This window comes from Triturus cristatus, chromosome 5_2 (assembly GCF_964204655.1).
Source record: "Triturus cristatus chromosome 5_2, aTriCri1.1, whole genome shotgun sequence".
Lineage (NCBI taxonomy): Eukaryota > Metazoa > Chordata > Amphibia > Caudata > Salamandridae > Triturus > Triturus cristatus.
The window spans coordinates 794,849,225-794,860,949 of NC_140588.1; positions in this window are offsets into that span (position 1 = coordinate 794,849,225).

Consider the following 11,725-nt stretch of genomic DNA (forward strand, 5'->3'; position numbering starts at 1 on the left):
GTAATGACAATGGGGTTTTTGCTCCAAGAATGTTTATTGTAGCAAGATTATAATTTATGTTGCCTGGCCTAATAAAGTGACCTTTTATGCTAAGTGCAAATATTTGGTGTGGTTGTTCTTATTGCGTGATGCTGCTCTTAGTGCCCCTTCAGGTCTCCGCACATGCCGTCTGGTATCAGCCGTGCGCCGCTGTCATCAGCGGCAGAGATTGCACATCAGGGACTGAGAAAGGCAGTTGAATAAACGTGTGCCGCTCCGGAGCTCCATGATCACGCTGCCATTTTGGTGCTTGGTCAGGCCACACCCCCCAGGAAAAAAGTCGTTCCTTATGTGAAGTCTTAACGAAAAGTTTTAACAAAAGAAAGGCAAAGATAACAATAATGGTAAGATTGATAAAAAAATTCAAGGAACATGTTATCAGTGTGGTGAATATGGACTAATGGCTAGTAACAAAAACTGCATTGGATGGAAGGAAGGCCAAGTGTAAAAAGTGTGAATGCAAGGGCCATGTTTCTAAATGTTGCACAAGTGGTAATATAAAAAAAGGTTCATGAAGTTTCATATGGTGCAGAAAGTGATGATGATGAAGAAGAAATTGTCTTACAGGTTATGGACGTGGGAGACAATGGTCCATTTGAGACAGTTCTAATAGAGGAAGTACTTATACGTATGCTTTCTGACTTAGGAGCTAAGATCACCCATATTCCGAGTGAAGTGTATCTTAAAAGTTTGAAAGATCAGGTGGTGTTACACAGACTGGACATTCATCGAAAAGGTTATGGGGGAGGGGAAGCCAATCAAATTAACAGGATATTTTGAGGGTTGCATCAATTTCAAGGATAGGTGAAAGGGAAAATCTATGTCTCTGACAAAGGAGGCTTATCGATAAGTTGGATGCATCTGAGGGATCTCAAAGTTTATTTGGATCCCAATGAGATAACTGCTGTAAGACTAAAGGACATTGAATGTAAGGAAAGCAGTGAACATTTGTGCCAGGTGGTTACACAGAGGCCCAATTATGAGACAGGATTCCCAGAAGTCTTTAGTGAACAATAGAAATGCCTTAAAGGGTATGCTCACAGAATTAGATTGAGAAAGAATGCAACTCCGTTGGTTAGTAAGATTAGCGGGGTTCCCATCAGGGTGAAAGGGAACATGAAGGAAGAGTTGGAAAAGTAGAGGCCACAGAGTGGTTAGTCCCAGTAGTTATGGCACACAAGGCCAATGGGGAAGCCAGATTATTGTACTAACTTGAGAGAATTGAACAAGCGTGTTCTAGTGGACCACTACCCATTACCAAATATTTGGAAAATATTGTCCTTACTGGGTGGTACAAAACATATTTCATCCATAGACCTCACCTCTGCGTATCATCAGGTGAATTTACACCCTTACTCACGAGATTTAACTGCATTTGTTATCTGGTTTGGTACTTTTAAGTTCTCCAGGATGCCTGTCAGGCTTATTTCTGCGGCTGCAGTTTTTCAGAGGATGATGGAGTAATGCCCAGAGGCATATGTGGGGTGAGGATGTACCAAGAGGAAATTTTGGTTTTCGGAGGAATTGTGGAGGAACATATATTACAAGTTAGGACAGCATTTGCGAAACTGAGAGACAATGGACTTATTTTGAAGGCGCAGAAATGTAAATTTGACCATTCGGAAATTGATTACTTAGGACATAAGATTACAGCATCTGGAATTGAACCCAGGAAGAAAATGGTAGACACCATCGTCAAGATGTCCACAATAGAAAGCAAGGAAGAGGCGGTGAAGTTACTAGGGATGATGGAGTATTATGATAAATGTATTCTCAAATTTGCAGACAAAACGCATAACATGAGGTTGTTGTTGAAAAAGGGAACACGTTTTGTCGGGAATGAGGAATGCAAAAGAGAATTCTTGGTGCTGAAAAATCATATGTCTAATGCAGCTTCTTTGATGAGTTTTGAGCCTAGTCAGGACACCATCATTATGGATGATGCAAGTCCTACAGTTTTCGGAGGTGTGTTATTACTGAAACAGGGAGGTGAAAAAATAAATATTTTGTTTATCCCGAGGTGCCTAAGGGGAGAGGAACTCAACTGTTCTGTTGTGGAGAAAGAGGCATTGACCATTTTTTGAGCAATAAGGAAGATTGTGTGGGGTGGTGAGTTTCAGGTCAAAATAGACTATAAACTCCTTAGAGAGATTTTGGATAACAAAGGATAACACTTCCTCTAGAATAAGAAATCAAGTGGTTGCTCTGCAAGAGTTCAGTTTTCATGTGGAGTATGTGCCTGGTGCAAAAAAGAATTAGGCGGATTGTTGGTCACTCCTGTTTTAAAAAGACTTGGTAACAACGCATAGTGATGAGGACGAGGATTCTGGTGAGCAGGACGATTATGTGGCATGTCTCATCAGAGATGGGATAATCAAAGAGGACAAGTGGATTAAAGAAATAGGTAATAAAACTTTGCAGGTGGTGGTCAATGGTGTAAAGGTCGATTGGAGTAAAAATGTGAAGGTTGCGAAACCGTTGAAAGTCTTTGTAAAAATAAGAAATGAACTTGCATTTCAGAATGGTTTGCTGTTACGTGGTACGAGACTCATTCCTCCCAGCGGTTTAAGAGAACACTTGATTGAGTTTGTCCACGATGGGCACCCAGGGATCTATAAGATGAAAGGTATTTTGAGACAAGTATATTGGTGGCTAGGAATGGACATCCACATCGAGAGAGCTGGAAGGGAGAGTGTAGAATGTAGTAGAAGTGACAAGGTGTTAAAACCTAAGGTGCAACCCATGAACTTAAGGAGACTTCCCAAAGAAGTTTTGGAGGAGGTAGCCATTGACATTCTAGGTCTCATCAAGATATTCGAGTGCGAATAAATACATTATTGTTTTGTTAGACATGTACTCAAGTTGACCAGAGATAGGGTTCACTAATTCCATTGAGACCAAGAATGTTATTGCATTCTTAGAGCATATTTTTGAGAAAGAAGGTTTTCCCTCAACCATGTTGTCTGATAATGGGGTCCAGTTTGTATGGAGACATATCTAGGTGATAGGGGCATTGTACATAGGAGGACAGCTCTTTACCACCCAGAAGCCAACTGAATGGATGAGAGTTTTAACCGTGTTTTGAAAGAAACTATTCAGAGGGCGTTGGCTAACCAGTAATGTTGGAATACAGAAGTATGCAATAGGGTCAAAAATATAGGTTCACACCTTATACCATGTCAGAGAAGAGCCCATTTGAACTTTTTCGGAAAAGGAAGGAAGTCATTATGCTGTGCACTTTCTGGGTGTTAGGTAAAACCCTGGGTTTGGAATATTATAAGGAAGATAAAGAGGATGAGGTGGAAATAAAGAAGATGATTAAGGAAAGGTTTGATGTACGCAAAACGGTCAAAAGAATGGTTGTGGAGGTGGGTAATTTGATAAAGATAACATTTTCCGACAAAGGTTTGTTCTCAGAGGGTTCCAAATTTCTACAGTCAATGAGTACTAATCAAAGTTTTTAGAAATGCGGTCCGAACGGAAGACCATATGTGTAGAACCTAAATAGGGTGTCCAAACTGACATGTGGAAGAAGAAAGGAGGGAGGAGGTGAAGAAATTCTCAACAAGCGCAAAGTTGATCAGAATGAGGAAAGCATGAGAAGAAGTTTTAGGCATGTGGGCAAACCCACATACTTGAATGATTATGTATGCATTTCAGTTATTGTTGAACTTTACTGCTCATTTGATTATGTTAGTCTTAGTTACTCCTTTTAGACTGTATTTTGTTTAGGCACATTATGTGGTATAGCTGTATATAGTTTTCTGTTGGGCATAGTTATGGGGAGGGATATGTGCGGCATCTTGAATGCAGATCCTGTATGCATCTTGTGGGCTATCAGAATCCTTCCCCATGTATATTTTATAGAATCAAAATATGGGGCGTCTTGCTCCCTGTGTAGAATGTTAGTATTCAAATGAGAAGGGTTTTGACATGGAAAGGAGCTAAAGAAAGGACGCTGGGGTGAAAGTTCTATCTTGAATAAACCTATCATTATATGAAGTTACGGTGTACCGCTCATCTTTATATACAGCAGTAAAAAATGTATAAGCACCTACCCAAAGGTGCTAAAGCACTTTAGAATAGACACATGTCCTTACATGGATAGTTATAGAGGGTTCAAGAATACCAAATAAAGTTTAAGGATACAGGTTTTACAACAGGTGTATACAGCACTGAAAAAGTTGTAGGCACTTGATGGAGAAGAGTTAGTGTAGTTCTGGGAGTGGGAGGGCAGAGGGCGATGGTCACAGGAGGAGACAGGAACTCACAGGACCCATCCGCTGTCAGAGTCTAGGTGAGCTGTCTGATGAAGGAGCAACGCAGCACAAATTACAGCCATTTATCTATTATATACTTAAATAGAGAAACAACAGAGGCAGAGAAAGGGGGCTTCTTTGCTGTATTCCGTGCTTTAAATGCAAATTTAGAATTGTAGATACTCTCTATCAAGCAGTACCTATTTACAACAGAAAAGTGAAGGTACTCGCCTAATAAAAGTATTGCACCGCTGCTGAAAAGTGGGAGTACTCTTCCTTTCAGATTTAAGAAGTTTTAGTACTGAGTACAACTTGCCCATTTAAAGCACTGTCTGTATTGTATTGTCTGGTAGCATTTTTTATGTTTAACTTTGTTTTATTGATTTTGGCATTAAAGCGAATACATTACAATTCTCATATACTCCCATGAAGGTACGTAGAAGAGTAATCCCTGGCTCCCACCCGTCAAACTTATATGGACGCGAGTCAGCAAATGTTCGTCTGATTAGCGAGTGTCCATGGGTGTTGGCGGGGCCGAAGCTCCCACTACGTGGTCACGTATCTACCTCCAAAATGCCCCAACAAAAACAAAAACATCCCTCCCCCTTGAAGCCCCCCTTCCCCTAACCGGTGTGCCATGTTTTGCCTCCTTAGGTCATCATATGTGAGAACAGCCAGGTGTCTAATTTCCAGGGGTATCTTTTGGGGACGACTTGTCGGTAAGTCGCAAAAGACGAAGATACTTTGGGCAGGTAACTTTGTTGAATTCCGTTGATAGGAGCGACAAAATAGGCTGCCAGACCTTGTTGAAGGATGCCATGGACTGCGTGAGATTGGCTTGAATGCGTTCCATACCCAGTATGTACCATAATTTGTGCAGCCAGCCCGTATGGGTAGGCCGAGTTTGTGTACCCTAGAGTGATAAGACGCACTCATGGCCAGACCCATCTGTCTCCCTCTGACTGATTTCAATTGAAATATGAGTGCGTTGGGCAGCCCTAGAAGCGTGTAGGCAGGGAAGCGGGGAATTTCAGTATCAAAATGCTTGTCAATGTCGTTAAGGACTGCTGTCCAGTATTCTGTCACCTCCCTGCATTCCCATAGTAGGTGAGTCAATGTGCCCTCGTCATCACATCCTCTCCAGCAAGTTGGACTACGGTTAGGGTTGCCCTTATTTACCAATAAGTCGCGACTTTTACCGCTGCTTCCCTGCTGGCAGTATTCCTGGCTGTGTGGTTGGCCCTATAGTATATAGCTTGCCATTCTTTGTCCGTAAAGGTTCTCCCCATCTCTCCCTCCCACTGCCTCTGACCGGCCGAGCGGCGCAAATCGGTAGGCGGACAAATCATCTTATATAAGTCCGTGATCAGCTTACGGTCCGACTCTTTGGTAATTAGCCACTTTTCAAAAGCTGTCAGTCTTCTACTGACCAGAGGGCGTATTTCGGGTTGTGTTAGCCAATGTCGGATTTGAAAATATTGAAACCGTTGCGGGGCTTTGATGCTGTAAAGCCGTGTTAGATCGGAGAACTGGACGAACCCCTCGAGATCGAATAGATGGCCCGCGGATCTACAGTCTGACAACCGCCATTGCTGAAACGCTCGCCTCTCTAACCCCGGGGTAAATTCAGGGTTATCAAACAAAGGTGTAAACGGTGAGGGAAAAGTGGTGAGCCCCCTCTTAACTGCTACCGTATCCCACACACGAATCACTGTGCGAGTGATGGGGGATTTCTGAAGGTGTGCTGGCCTATCTGTGCGTTTTAGGAAAGGTATCTTCCAGAGCGATGTTTGCGCCAGCGCTCTATCCTGAAAGAGCCACCTCTTCTCTGACTCGGGCCGGCTCCATTCCACCAAGTATCTCAATTGCACCGCCTGGAAGTATTGCTGCAGGTTTGGGATCCCCAGGCCTCCCTCATCAGGAGGTCGGTAGGAGAGGCCTCTACGCATCCTAGGCCGTTTCCCGGCCCATACAAAGTGTTGCACTGCTTCTTGTAATCTTTTTATGGTGCCCCAGGGAGGGATCACCGGGATGGTTTGAAAGATATATAGGAGTTTGGAAAGGACGGACATCTTTACCGCAGCGACGCACCCAAGTAGTGATAGGGGCTGTTTCTGCCATCTCCTTAAGTCTCCTTTTACCTGGGAGGTGATATTTGTGTAATTCAGAGTAACTGTCCGCTCAGTGTATGGGGTTAAGACTATCCCCAGGTACAAGATCGATGCCTGAAGTTGCAGGCCCCCGTAAGCAGAAGATGCATCGTGGACTGTGTGTGTGTTGCAGCCCAGTGGAAGGAGCATTGACTTCCCCGTGTTCATTTTGAAGCCGGATACCCTCCCAAAGGCCTCCAACTCCCCCAAGAAGGCCTCACTGATTGTTTAGGCTTATCCAGAGCAGCTAGGATGTCATCTGTGTACAAGCTAATTGGATGAGGCTCCCCCCAAAGGAAATGCCGACGATGTCAGAGTGATCTCGAATCCTCTGCGCCAACGGTTCTACATAGAGCGCAAAGAGGAGGGGCGAAAGCGGGCATCCCTGCCTCGTGCCTCTCTGGATATCGAAGGGCTATGAGCCTATGCCGTTGACCCGAATCGTTGCTCTGGGTCAATCGTAGCAGCTGGCAACACAAGCCCTAAAGAGATCCCCAATTCCAAAGTGTGCCAATGTTTTATCTGAAAAACCCCAATCCACTCTGTCAAACGCCTTCTCAGCGTCTATGGACAATAGCATGGCGTCTGACCTCGCGTAGTGAGCTTTGTCTATTAAGTGCAGGAGGCGTTTAATATTACCACTGCATTGTATGCTGGGGATGAAGCCAGATTGATCCGGCTCGATTATGCCGGGAAGCCGTGGCCCAAGTCTAGAAGCGAGAACCCTTGTGAAGAGTTTAAGGTCTAGGTTGAGAGATTGGCCTATAAGCGGCGCATTGGGTAGCATCTTTACCTGGCTTAGGTGGTACTATGATATCGGCCTCTAACATATCCGAAGGTATCGAGCCAGGCCCTTGGAATGAGTTAAAAAGTCGGGTGAGAAGCGGTGCTAGTAACGGGCAGAAGGTTTTATAGCTGAGAAGCCATCTGACCCAGGCGACATCAAGGGTTTGAGGCGGGATATCGCCCGACCACTTCCTCTCTCCTGATAGGCGCAACCAGCGAGGCGGCGCCAGCTGCATTGAGAACAGTCGTCGCTGCTCTACTCAGGTAAGCCTCTCCATCTTTGTCAAGAGACCAATCCGCGCTGTATAGTGACGCATAGAACTCTCTAAAGGCCTCAGGTATCTGGACGTCGCTACCCAGTTTCTCCCCCGAGCTTTGTAAAGGGTTGTGATTTTAGACCGTTGGACTCGAGCTCTAAGCACACTTGCAAGGAGACGCCCCGTTTTATCGCCTCCCACGTAGTATGTGTGACGGAGCCTCAGCGCTGCATATTCAGCGCGATTGATATCTAGTCCAGCTAGTTGCGCTCTAGCAGCTTTCAATGCCTTCAAATCCTGGGAGCACCCGTGCGGCTGTGCACCCTCTTGAGTTCGACCACCGTAGCTGTTAAGGAGTCCCGCTTCTCTTTGCGCTCTTTGGCTTCTGCTGCTGAGATGGCTATTAGCTCCCCTCTCACTACTGCCTTAAGTGCTCCCCAGATTGCAGTCAAGGGTGTGCCTGGCTGGTCGTTAAGTGTGAGATAGTCAGTGATGCTATTGTGTAGTTGCTGAGTGACCCCCTTTCTTTGTAGTAGGGCCTCCCTCAGTCTCCATTTCCCCCCCGCTGCCTTGGTCCGGGGAACCCCTATAGTGATGGTCACAGCATCATGATCCGATAGAGCAGCTGGAATAATGGCTACTTCATCTATTATTGTGCTAAGCTCCGAGAAGCCTATAAAGTGGTCTAGTCTGGCGTAGGTATGGTGCACATGGAAGTAGAATGTGTAGTGCGTAGTTCGAGGGTGAGTTTCCTGCCACAAGTCCACCAGTCCCCTTTGAACCATCCAGTCCTTCCCCTCTGGTGATATCGTTTCTGTGGAGCCAAAGCGATGGCCTGATCTATCCGCCTGCCGGTCCATGACCAGGTTGAGGTTGCCTCCCACAAGTATGTATCTGGCTTGAGGACTTAGAATCTCCGATAGGGCGCCCTTAAGGAAGGTTTCTTGACCTGAGTTAGGAACATATAGGGACCCTGCAATCATGGACATACCACCCACCCGAATGTTGTGTGCTAACAGCCTGCCCTTGATCTCCCCTAATTTGTCTCCCACCTGACCGTGAAAGTGCTTGGCAAAGAGTATTGCTATCCCCGCTTTTTTATCAGTGGTAGGGGAGTAGAATTGCTGGGGGAACGCCCGGGACCTCATCCGATGCCAGTTTTTGGATAAGAGGTGTGTTTGCTGTAATAGACATATCGAGGTGGCGGAGTTCACCAAGTACGATAAAACAGCGTGCTTTTAAATGGGATTATTGAGCCCTCTCACATTTAGGGTAAGAACTTTCAGAGTGGACCCGGTCATTCCGCTTTCTTGCTTGGGGATAGCATAGACCTGGGGGGACAACCCCTACGTGGCATCTCTTCAGAGCCTTACTCCCCCGTGGCACACCGGTTTCCTTCCCTCACCCGCTGCTCCCGGATCCCGCCACCCCCCACCACCCCCCCTCTGATCCAACTTTTACCAAACTGCTGACCCAACCCCAACCGCCCACGCCACCCCAAAACGTTTTGCCCCTTCTACGAACCAACGCCCCCCCGCCCTAACCCCAGTTGAACCTCCCCAACCTGTTACTGTAGTCCAAAGCCTGCCCTCCCGTACTGCAGGATTGTGGTGAAGTTACCTGTGTGAGCGTCCAACTCCAGCAACCCCGGCCCCCCGCCCTCTCCATCAGCCAGCTGTGTGTCCGTGCGAGTGTGTCCCCAACTGAGAAACAATTCATGGAAGAGGCGAGGTGTCTCTAGTCACTGCGTCGAGGGCCGAAGCACGCTCCTGTGACATAGCTGTGCGGTCCGACTTCAATTCTGCTACGGGCGAGGGCCGTCGGCTCACGCGTTGCCTTCCTCCTCTCGGTAGTTTTTGAGAGCGATCTGGGGAGGCGTCTGGTTCACGGTGCTCGAGACCCAACAGGTCGCATGACTCTTGGAGGGATCTGGATTGGTACAATGCCCCATTCCATTTAAAGATCAGGTGGAAGGGGTGACCCCAGGAGTAGGGTATCCCCTTGTCTCTCAGGACCAAAGTGACTTCCTTGAACGCCTTTTGCATCTGGAGAGTGATGGGGGATAGATCCTGGAATAGCGCCACTGAGTGACCTTGGTGCCGGAGAGGTTGTTTCAATCTTGCTTCCCAAGGCATCCGCTCCTTCAGTGTAAAGTCTGGCAGGAAGGCTAAGATCTCCGGGGGAGGAGCAGGTGTTCGCCACGCCAATCCCACTCTGTGCGCTCGATCAATGCGGATCTCAAAGTCTGAGCTCTCGCCGAGAATCTCCCGGAAGAGGCCCTGCAGGTATTGGGCTACATCAGCTCCCTCTGCTTTCAATGGGACACCTCGGACCCGAATGTTGTTGCGTCTCGACCTGTTTTCAAGGTCTTCTGCGTGCGCTTGCAGGTCCACCTGCTGATCTTTAAGGCGGAGGAGTTCCTGTTGAAGGTGTGCAATTTCCTCGCTCCTAGTGTGATCTTTATCTTCGACGGCAGCCACCCGCTCCCCCAGTCCATCTACTTCGCGACATATCTCCCTCACTTCCCCTGCCACCTCCTGTTTGAGCATGTGAAAATCCTCGCTTAGAGAGTTGAAAAGCATCTCCAGGAACGCTCTGGTGATCGGCATTTCCCCATCCCCATGGTCCGCCTGCTGTTTTGGGGTGGAGGGGGGCCCTCTGGCGCTCTGGTCCGGGCCCTAGAGAAGCATGTCCGTCAGCTTGCGCTCCCCCTTCTTCTTCATTGCGGCCATGATATGGTGCCCCTGTCTGGGTCTCTGTTCCTGCTGGTCCCCGGCACCCCGAGAGGACCCAGACTGTGGGCCCCGGTCTATTGCAGCTAACGTGCTCACCTCCCTTTGAGTTTGTGATGTGGCGCCGTGCCACTATCCTTGTCAGGCGTGCGCTTGTTCCCAGAGGATGGGGCCCGAAGAGACCCCAGGCCTCCCCACGCTGCGATCCGCTGGGTGGCAAGTAGGTGCAACCCCACGAGCAGTGTGCACTCAAGTGGCCTGGGTGTGAGGTTCTCGCATGGCCAGGGCCCGGTCGTACCAGTGGATTCCCCAGGAGTGGGTGTTGCAGAAAGGCTGCTGTGAGGCCGGGTACCGGCAACGTCAGCGTCGAGGGACCTGAAACCTCCCGTGCTGCCCTTGCCTCTCATGTCGTTCACTGTGGCTGGGGCGGCCCCACACCTGCTGCACCTCGGATAGCCCCTCCAGCGTAGGCCTCGTCTACTATTGATGCACCGTAAGTGCGCTGGAAAGCCCTTTGCCGCCCCCACACCAGAGCCGCTCCGCACAGGGGGGCTATAGCTCCTCAATTGCCCGGGCGAGTTCCCAGGCGCCTCCAACTCACTCTCCACGGGGGGTTGCGTGCTGCCCCTGGCACCCCTGCCGTATGTCTCTGGGGGTGGACCCGCAACAGGAATCCCAACCGCTGAAGTTGTTGACGCCAAGCCCGTGGGAGGGGGGCCCCCAACCACTCTCCCGGCTAGTGCTCCAGTACCTGAAATTGCTGCTCCGGGTAGTAGCATTTTTTAAGAGGCGCAGACAGGGTGTTGGATGAGAGAACTTTATTAAGATATGAGGAACGACCCTTGGACAGGTCCACACAACAGCAAATGTCTTCTTCTCTCTCCAGCTTCCAGAACCTTTGGAAGCTGGTAACTGGGGCAAGAACTTGTAAGCACTTGCTAGGACATATCTTGCTTACAATAACAACAATAAAAAACAACGATAACATTGAATAAATTAAGTAACAAAAAAAATAGAGAAAGCGTTGCTTTCTGTAGCTAAGCAACACATTAAATAAGCGAATCGGTTGAAAACGAGGTCAGCGTTGCTTTCTGTGGTTAAACACCAGGTAACCTTGACACACATAGGATGTGTCAACTCGACTGTGACGTCACGTCGTAACTTCACTCAGGAAGAACGTCAGTAAAGAGTTCCCAGCAACACAGAGCCTGCCGGTGCCTCAGAATGGAGACGTCAGCAACAAGCCAGAGCTCCATGATGCACCACCCACCAGAGTCAGCCGGTAAGCTCCTTTTTAAATTACAACTCCTCGTAGGCCATTAAGCACACCGGTAACTTGGAAATACGCACTCTGGCAAATATGCACATCAATAAATGGCCAGTCACGTTCAACTCGATGTACGGTCCTCGACCATCCTTGCCATACATATCACTTTGTTCGCCCATCAATATTTGGCATAGCAGCATATGCATGCGATCACTCACCGGGGTTGCATGGTCAG